This window comes from Rhinopithecus bieti, unplaced genomic scaffold, assembly GCF_001698545.2.
Source record: "Rhinopithecus bieti isolate Rb0 unplaced genomic scaffold, ASM169854v2 scaffold_41619, whole genome shotgun sequence".
Taxonomy (NCBI): domain Eukaryota; kingdom Metazoa; phylum Chordata; class Mammalia; order Primates; family Cercopithecidae; genus Rhinopithecus; species Rhinopithecus bieti.
In genome coordinates, this window is record NW_016817072.1 from 26,860 (window position 1) to 35,498 (window position 8,639).

Consider the following 8,639-nt stretch of genomic DNA (forward strand, 5'->3'; position numbering starts at 1 on the left):
ACAACTCTAAATTTAAAATATTTTTAAATTATAAAAAAAAAGAGCTTACAATCCTAAAGGTCCTGAGTTCTAGTTCAAAACTCACCATAATTATGTTCAAGAAAGGATATATCTTAGTTTTGAAAAAATGACAAAAAAGATATTTTCTTTTGAATTACTATTCAATCTTCTCAAATAAAATGCTAATGAATTCATTCTTTAAAAGAAATTTAAAAAATAGAGAGAGAGACAGAGTCTTACTATGTTGCTTTAGTTGGTCTCAAACACCTGGGCTCCAGTGACCCTCCTGTCCCAGCCTCTCAAAGTGCTGAGATTACAGGTGTTAAATCACTGCACTCACCCTCATTCTTTCTTTTTCTTTCACTAGAGACAGGGTCTCTTGCTCTTTTACCCAGGCTGGAGTGCAGTAGCACAATCATAGCCCACTGCAGCCTCAAACTCTTGGCTAGCCTCATCTTTAATCCAACAGATATTCTACTCTGTGCCCCACACTATTCTAAGTGCTGGGAGTATAGCATTAAATGAGATACAGAAAACAATATTATATTCCAGTGAAGGGTGGAGGACAGGGAGAAGAGAAAGACACTTCTGGAATGGTTTCTCAGGTTATCTCAGATCAACCCTCCTGCTGAAAGCAGCTTAGGAAAGATGTACAAAATATATATATTTAAGAAAAGAAGCAAAAAAAGGAAAGCATGCTTTGAAGGCATCAGAATACTGCCACAGTGATTAGAAAAGTTACACAAGTTTTGAGAGAGAAGACAAAGGAAGCGACCCAAGTATTTGAGGTAACTTTTTCCACTCAGGCAATTGCCAAATCTGAAAGCAAAAGCAACAGTTGGAAGGCTGATAAGCTGAGTATAGCTTCTGGCAATCTTCACACAAATTGGAACTTGGGGCCCATCAAAGAGGAGGGGTTTTAGTAGATAACCCAGGATTTCAGTTGGATCCCGAAGGGCCACATTCTAAACAGAAGAGTGAACAGGAAATAGACAAGCCCGTATTAGACTTGAAAGCCAGTTTTGAATTATCTCGGTCCCTGACTGGAACAAAGTGATCAGCATCTAGTCTGCGAGCCAGACAAAAGCAAAAGGAAATCCTGTCTGCATTAAAATATCACCTTGAGTGTCAAATTATTTCTACAAATTTTCAACAGAATGTTTAGTAGTCACCCAAAGATGATTTAGTGTAATAATGAATAATTAGAACATAAAAGAAAACATTTCCGTTTACACTAGTATCAAAAAAGGTCAAATACATAGCAACAAATGTAACAAAAACGTGTTAAGATCTCTACACTAAAAACCATAAAACACTGCTGTGACAAATTTTAAAAGACCTAATGGAGAGTTAAAATACGCTCATGGGTCTGAAACTTGAAACTGTTAATATGTCCATTCTTCCTAAATTAGTTTCTAGATTTAACATAATCCCAATCAAGCATTTTTAGTAGCAATAGATAAGCTGATTCTAAAACATATATGAAGATGCAAAGGACTCCTAATTGCCAAAGCAAACATCAACAGAAGAATAAAGGTGGAAGACATGATTTCAGGCAACATGCTGTCACTTACTATAAAGTAGCAATAATCAAAATAACATGGTATTGACGTAAGGGTGGACATATAAATCACTGGAACAGAATTGAGAGTCCAAAAATAGATCCACATATATATGGCCAATTGCTTTTCATGAAGGTATTAAGATAATTCAATGGGGTAAAAGACAGTCTTATCATCAAAAGGTACTGGAACAACTGGATGTTTGTAGAAAAAAAAATTAAACTTGACACTTGCCTCACACCATATACAAAAACTTAAATCTAGAATACATAATAACACAACCCAACTAAAATATGGGCAAGAACAACAAAAAATATCAGGTAAAAATCACTTGCTAGATATAGTTTTACTTCAAAGCTAAAGTTCATGGCTAATTATAAAAAATGACATCCCTGGCCAGGTGTGGTGGCTCACGCTTGTAATCCCAACATTTTGGGAGGCCAAGGCAGGTAGATCGCTTGAGGTCAGGAGCTCAAGACCAGCCTGGCCAACATGGCAAAACCCAGTGTCTACTACAAATACAAAAATTAGCCAGACATGGTGGCACACGCCTGTAACCCCAGCTACTCAGGAGGCTGAGGCACAAGAATCTTTTGAACCTGAGGGGCACAGGTTTGTAGTGAGCCGAGATAGTGCCCCTGCACTCCAGCCTGGGCTACAGAGTGAGACTCTGTCTAAAAAGAAAAAAAAAAAGGCCAGGCTTGGTGGCTCATGCCTGTAATCCCAGCACTTTAGGAGGCCAAGGCAGGCAGATCATGAGGTCAAGAGATCAAGACCATCCTGGCCAACATGGTGAAATCCCATCTCTACTAAAAATACAAAAATTAGCTGGGCATGGTGGTACAAGCCTGTAGTCCCAGCTACTCAGGAAGGTGAGGCAGGAGAATCGATTGAACCTGGGACAGAGGCTGCAGTGAGCCGAGATTGCACCACTGCACTCCAGCCTGGCGACAGAGCAAGACTCTGTCTCAAAATAAATAAATAAATAATAATAATAGCTAAATACTGGAAACAACCAATATTCCATCAACAGGAGAATAAATAAACATATTGTGGTATAGCTATACAATCCAATATTATGCAGCAATAAAAATTGAATGAATCACTGATACATATAATATGCAAGGATGAAGCTCAAAAACATTACACTGAACAAAAGAGGCCAGACACAACAGTATGTCTGACTCCATTTACATGAAATTCTAGGAAAGGAAGAATATCCTACAGTATAGAGAACACAATAATAAGAAAACAACCTGATTTAAAAGTAGGCAAACCAAGAGTAGTATTGTGTGTGTGTAGTCCCAACTACTTGGGAGGCTGAGGCGGGAGGATCCAGGAGCTCAAGACCAGCCTGGGTAACACAGCAAGACTCTGTCTCAAAAAAATAAAAAATAAAAAATAATGGGCAAAAGATATAAACAGAAAACTAACCAAAGAGGTATACAGATGGCAAATAAGCATGTGAAAATCATTTGTTGCTTGTGGCTGGGGTAGGGATAGGTACTGAAGGTAAATGAGCACAAGAGAACTTTTCAGTTGATGAAAATTCACTGTATTTTGCTTATAGTGGAAGTAAAACAGGTTTATACATTAGTCAAAATTCATTGAACTGGACTTTAAGTTGTGTGCATTTGTTTGTGTATGCATTCTAACTCAATATACTTCACTATAAAAAAAAATGAAAACAAAATTTACTTAAGAAAGAAAATAACAGGCCAAGATAACTTCCCTGGTGAATTCTAATAAATATTTAAGGAAGATATAAAAAAATCAACATTACTCAAACTAAAGCATAAAAAAGAGGAAATACTTCACAGTTCATTTTATAAAGTCAACATAATTTTGAGGCCTAAACCTGACAAGGACATTACAAAAAAGGAAAATTACAGGCCAATCTGTGTCATGAACATAGATGCAAATTCCTAAACAAAATATTAGTAAACTGAATTCAGCACGAAATAGAATAAAACATCACAACCAAACTGAAATTATTTCAGGAATGTAAGATTATTTTTTCATTCCAAAGTTAAGCAATATAATTTAGCACATTTAAAAAAAAAAAAAAATGGAGAAAAATCACGTGATCAGCAAAATCGATGCAGGAAAGCATCTGACAAAATTCAACACCAATTTAGGATTTTAAAAATTTAGGCAATTTTGGCCAGGTGCAGTGGCTCATACTTGTAATCCCAGCACTCTGGGGGAGGCTGAGGCAGGCAGATCACATGAGGCCAGGAGTTCGAGACCAGCCTGGCCAACGTGGCAAAACCCTGTCTCACTAAAAATACAAACGTCAGCCATGCCTGGTGGTGCATGTCTGTAATCCCAGCTACTTGGGAGGCTGAGGCATAAGAATCACTTGAACCAGGGAGGTGCAGTTAGGAATGAGCTGAGATCGTGCCACTGCACTCCAGCCTAGACAACAGAGCGAGACTCTTGTCTCAAAAAAAAAAAAAAAAAAAAATTTAGGCAATTTCAATCAAAATCTCAGAAAGCTATTTTGTAAATACTGACAACGTGATTCCAAAATTTAGTCATGTGCTACACAACAATGTTTGGGTCAACAAGAGACCACACACATATGAAGATGGTCCCATAAGATTACAATGAAGCTGAAAAATTCCTGCCACCTAGGGATATCATAGCTGACAGAAGGTCAAGTGCAAAGCATTACTCACATGTTTGTGGAGGTGCTGGTATAAATAAACCTACTGTGCTGCCTGCTGTGTAAAAGTCTAGCATATACAATTATGTACAGTACATATTTGATAATAAACAACTACGTTACTGGCTTATTATTTTATTGTACTACATTTTATATTGTTACTTTAGAGTACTCTACTTACATATAAAAAAAAAAGTTAACTGTTAAATAACCTCAGGCAGGTCTTTCACGAGGTATTCCAGAAGAAGGCATGTCAGGAGATAACAATGCCCCTAAAGACCTTCCAGTGGGACATGATGTGGAGGCAGAAGGGATTGATACTGATGATCCTGACTCTGTGTAGGCCTAGGCTAATGTGTTTGCTTCTGTCTCAATTTTTAACAAAAGTTTAAAAACCTAAAAATATTTTTTAAACAGAAAAAAGCTAATAGGCCAGGTGCAGTGGCTCACGCCTGTAATCCCAGCACTTTGGGAGGCTGAAGCGAGTGGATCACTTGAGATCAGGAGTTCGAGTTAGAGATGGTGAAACCCCACCTCCACTAAAATACAAAAAAATTAGCTAGGCGTCATGGTGCACGCCTGCAACCCCAGCTACTCGGGAGGCTGAGGCAGGCGAATTGCTTGAACCCAGGAGGTGGAGGTTGCAGCAAGCCAAGATAGTGCCATTGCACTCCAGCCTGGGCAATGGAGCGAGACTCCATCTCAAAAAGAAAAGAAAAGAAGAGCTTATAGAATAAGGATACAAAGTAAAAAAGCCAGATGTGGTGGCTCACACCTGCAATCCTAGCACTTTGGGAGGTTGAGGCAGGAGGACTATTTGAGGCCAGGCATGTGAAACCAGCCTGGCCAACACAGGAAGAACTTGTCTCTACAAAAAATACAAAAATTAGATGGGTGTGGTGGCATGCCCCTATGGTCCCAGTTACTCAAGAGGCTGAGGTGGGAGGATCACTGGAGCTAGAGAGGTCAAGGCTGCAGTGATCCATGATCACGCCACTGTACTCCAGCCTGGATGACAGAGCAAGACCCTGTCTCAAAGAAAAAAAAGAAAAAAGAAAAAAAGAAAAAAAAAATTTGCACAGTTATACATGTTTGTGATTAAGCTAAGTGTGATTACAAAAGAGTAAAAAGTTTCAAAAAACTAAAAGTTTATAAAATGAAAATTACGTCAAGTTTAATTATTGAAGATAGTTTTTTAAAATAAATTTCATGTGTATCGTCAGTATTTATAAAGTCTACAGTAGTGTATGGTAATGAACTGAGCCTTCACATTCACCCACCACTCACTCAATGACTCGCCCAAAGCAACTTCCAGTCCTGCAAGTTCTATTCACGGTAAGCGCCCTACGTAGACAGGTGTACCGTTTGTCTGTTATACCAGATATATCTTTTAGTGCCAGAAAGTAAGAAAATGCTCAACACACACACACACACACAGACACACACACACTGAGGGAGTAAAAGGGACATAAGAGCTACCTGAAAGAGCTCCCACAGCTAGAGTTGTAACAAATTGAGCAAAAAAAAAAAAAAAAAAAAAAGACAAGCCAAATTAAAAAATAAGTCAAATTATAAGCCAAAGTACAAAATAAGTATCTATGAGTCTACACTGATATATGTAAGTGACTGAATAAATTAATATGTGGAGGAGAAGAGATAAGTTTCTTGTGCAGAAAAATTCCAAATAATTTATGTGGATAATACCCCCGCTTCAAGAGGTAGAACATTACCTCCTATCACTTAAATATGGGATACACACAGTGACTTCCTTCCAGAGAGCACAGTCTGGAAATGGGAGGTGACGAGAGGAGTAACTTACAGTGGAGAAACCAGATGAAAACAAGGTCACTATCAAGGTTAACATAAACAGTGATGTCATGTTGATCACATGTACCTTTAATATGATGTAATGAAAATGGCCCTTTATCTTTGTGGTCTTCCTGTCCCAAACCCATAATCCATGTAATTGTGAGAAAAACATAAGATAAACTCCATTTAAAGGACATTTCTATAAAATACCTGACCAGTACTCCTCAAACTGGAATGTCATCAAAAAAGAAAAGAAAGTCTGAAAAACTGTTACAGCCAAGAGGAGCCTAAGGAGACATGACAGTTAAGTGTAATGTGAGATTGGGGATTGATTCCTCCAATAGAAAAGGACACTAGGTAATAACCAAGAAAATCTGAATATACTACATACTTTAGTTAATAACAATGTATTGATATTCACTCAATTGTAACAAATGTACTATAAGATGTTAATAATGAGGAACTAGGTGTGGGGGTATATGAGAATACCGTACTCTTAATTTGTCCGTAAATCTGGAACTGTTCTAAAAAATAAGGCCAACTAAGAAAAAATTAGGATTCTGCTTCTACCCATAAGTACAGGACTTCCCTACCTTCCATTTAATAATTAGAAAATTGAACAAAATATGACCATGAAGAACTCTGATCCCCAAGAGAAGAAAAACAAATGAAGTAAGCTCTACAGTCACAATGCTTTTCTTCCTAGAAGCAGTTTCTAGTCAAGGCACAGGAAGGACAAATGAGCAGAGCCTTGTGGCTGAGTTGAGGAGACAGATATAGGAGCCCCAAGAAGCTAAGTCAGCTGAAATTTGTGGGGTGCAGTAATATAGAAGAGGGAGTCATGAAGAATTCCAGAAATCAGAGTAGATACTCCCTCCCTTGAGCTTTTGTCTGAATATAATTTGAGTGTGCATAAGGTAAAACTACACAAAGCCAGGCAAAGAATAAAAGCCAGGGAGCTATATGGCTACAGATATTCAAGTTCCTTCTGGCCAGAATTGAATACTTGGGGTACTAAGGAAAGATCCCAGGAGCCTCAGTAGAAAGGCTTTACAACATTTAGAGCAAAGGCTATTCTAGACGTACCCTAACAAAATTCAAAAAGAAGCTTTATAAACGTGAAGTTGATCCACAATAACTTAAATGCCTACTAAAAAAAACTTCAATAATCTTTTCAAGAAAACAATAAAATTCAAACATTCAAAACATAATGTTTATAATGTCTGGCATTTGATTAAAAACGTACTAGGTAATGTGAAGCAGCAGCAAATTGTGAACATTAAAAGGGGGGAAAATCAGTCAATATTATCAGACCCAGAAATGACACAGAAGATGGAATTAGCAGACAAAGCATTTTAGGGCTGAGTGTGGTGGCTCACACCTGTAATCCCAGCAATTTGGGAGGCTGGGGCAAAAGGATTCCCTGAGGCCAGGAGTTCAAGACCAGCCTGAGCAATAATGCAAGAACCCACATCTACAAAAAATGTTTTAAATTAGCTGAGTATGATGGCAAGTGCCTGTAGTCCCAACTACTCAGGAGGCTGAGGCCAGGGAATCACTTGAGCCCAGGAGTTCAAGGTTACAGAAGCTATGACCATATCACTGCACTCAGCCTAGGCAACAGAGAGGGATCCAAAAAAAAAAAAGTACAATGGTAGACTTACACTCAAACATATTAATAACTACATTATTATAAATAGTCAAATACTATTAATGTCTACTCCAATTAAAAGGAGATTATGAGACTGGATAACAAAAGCAAGACACAACTATTTGCTATCTACAAGAAATTAATTTTAAATCCATTTTAAATATAAAGACAAAGTTTAGAAGAATATAAAAAGAATACCATATAAACACTAATCATAAGAAAGCTTGAGTGGTGATATTAACCAAAGTAAACTTCATAACAAGTGACATGACCTGGGGTAAAAGCAGTATTTCAAAATAAAAGGATTCAATTCATTATGAAGAAATAACAATCCCAAATGTGTATGTACCAAATAATAGAGCTTCAAAATACATGAAGCAAAAACTGACAGAACTAAGAAGAGAAACAAATTTATAATGATACCTGGAGACTTCAATACTCCATCAGTAATTAACAGGATAGATAGACAAAAGTTCGGCTAAGGATACATAAAACTTGAGCAACACTATCAACCAATTTTCATTTATACAGCACTCCACCACAGGACAACAGAACACATATTCTTTTTAAGTACATGTGGAACATTCACTAATACAGACCATATTCTGGGCCATCGAACAAGTCTCAATAAATTTAAACAAAACTAAAATAATATAAAATATGTTCTATGACCACAATGGAATTAAACTAGAAATCAATAATGGAGAATTATGTGGAAAATTCCCAAATAGTTAGAAATTAAACATACTGCCGGGCGCGGTGGCTCAAGCCTGTAATCCCAGCACTTTGGGAGGCCAAGAAGGGTGGATCACGAGGTCAGGAGATCGAGACCATCCTGGCTAACACCGTGAAACCCCGTCTCTACTAAAAAATACAAAAAACTAGCCGGGCAAGGTGGCGGGTGCCTGTAGTCCCAGCTACTCGGGAGGCTGAGGCAGGAGAATGGCGT

General features: G+C 37.8%; 1 protein-coding gene across 1 annotated transcript in view; it reads right to left on the reverse strand.

The window, feature by feature from the left end:
* LOC108517704 (BTB/POZ domain-containing protein 8) overlaps positions 1-8,639 on the reverse strand; it is a 70,825-nt gene that overhangs the window by 25,417 nt on the left and 36,769 nt on the right. The window lies entirely within an intron of this gene.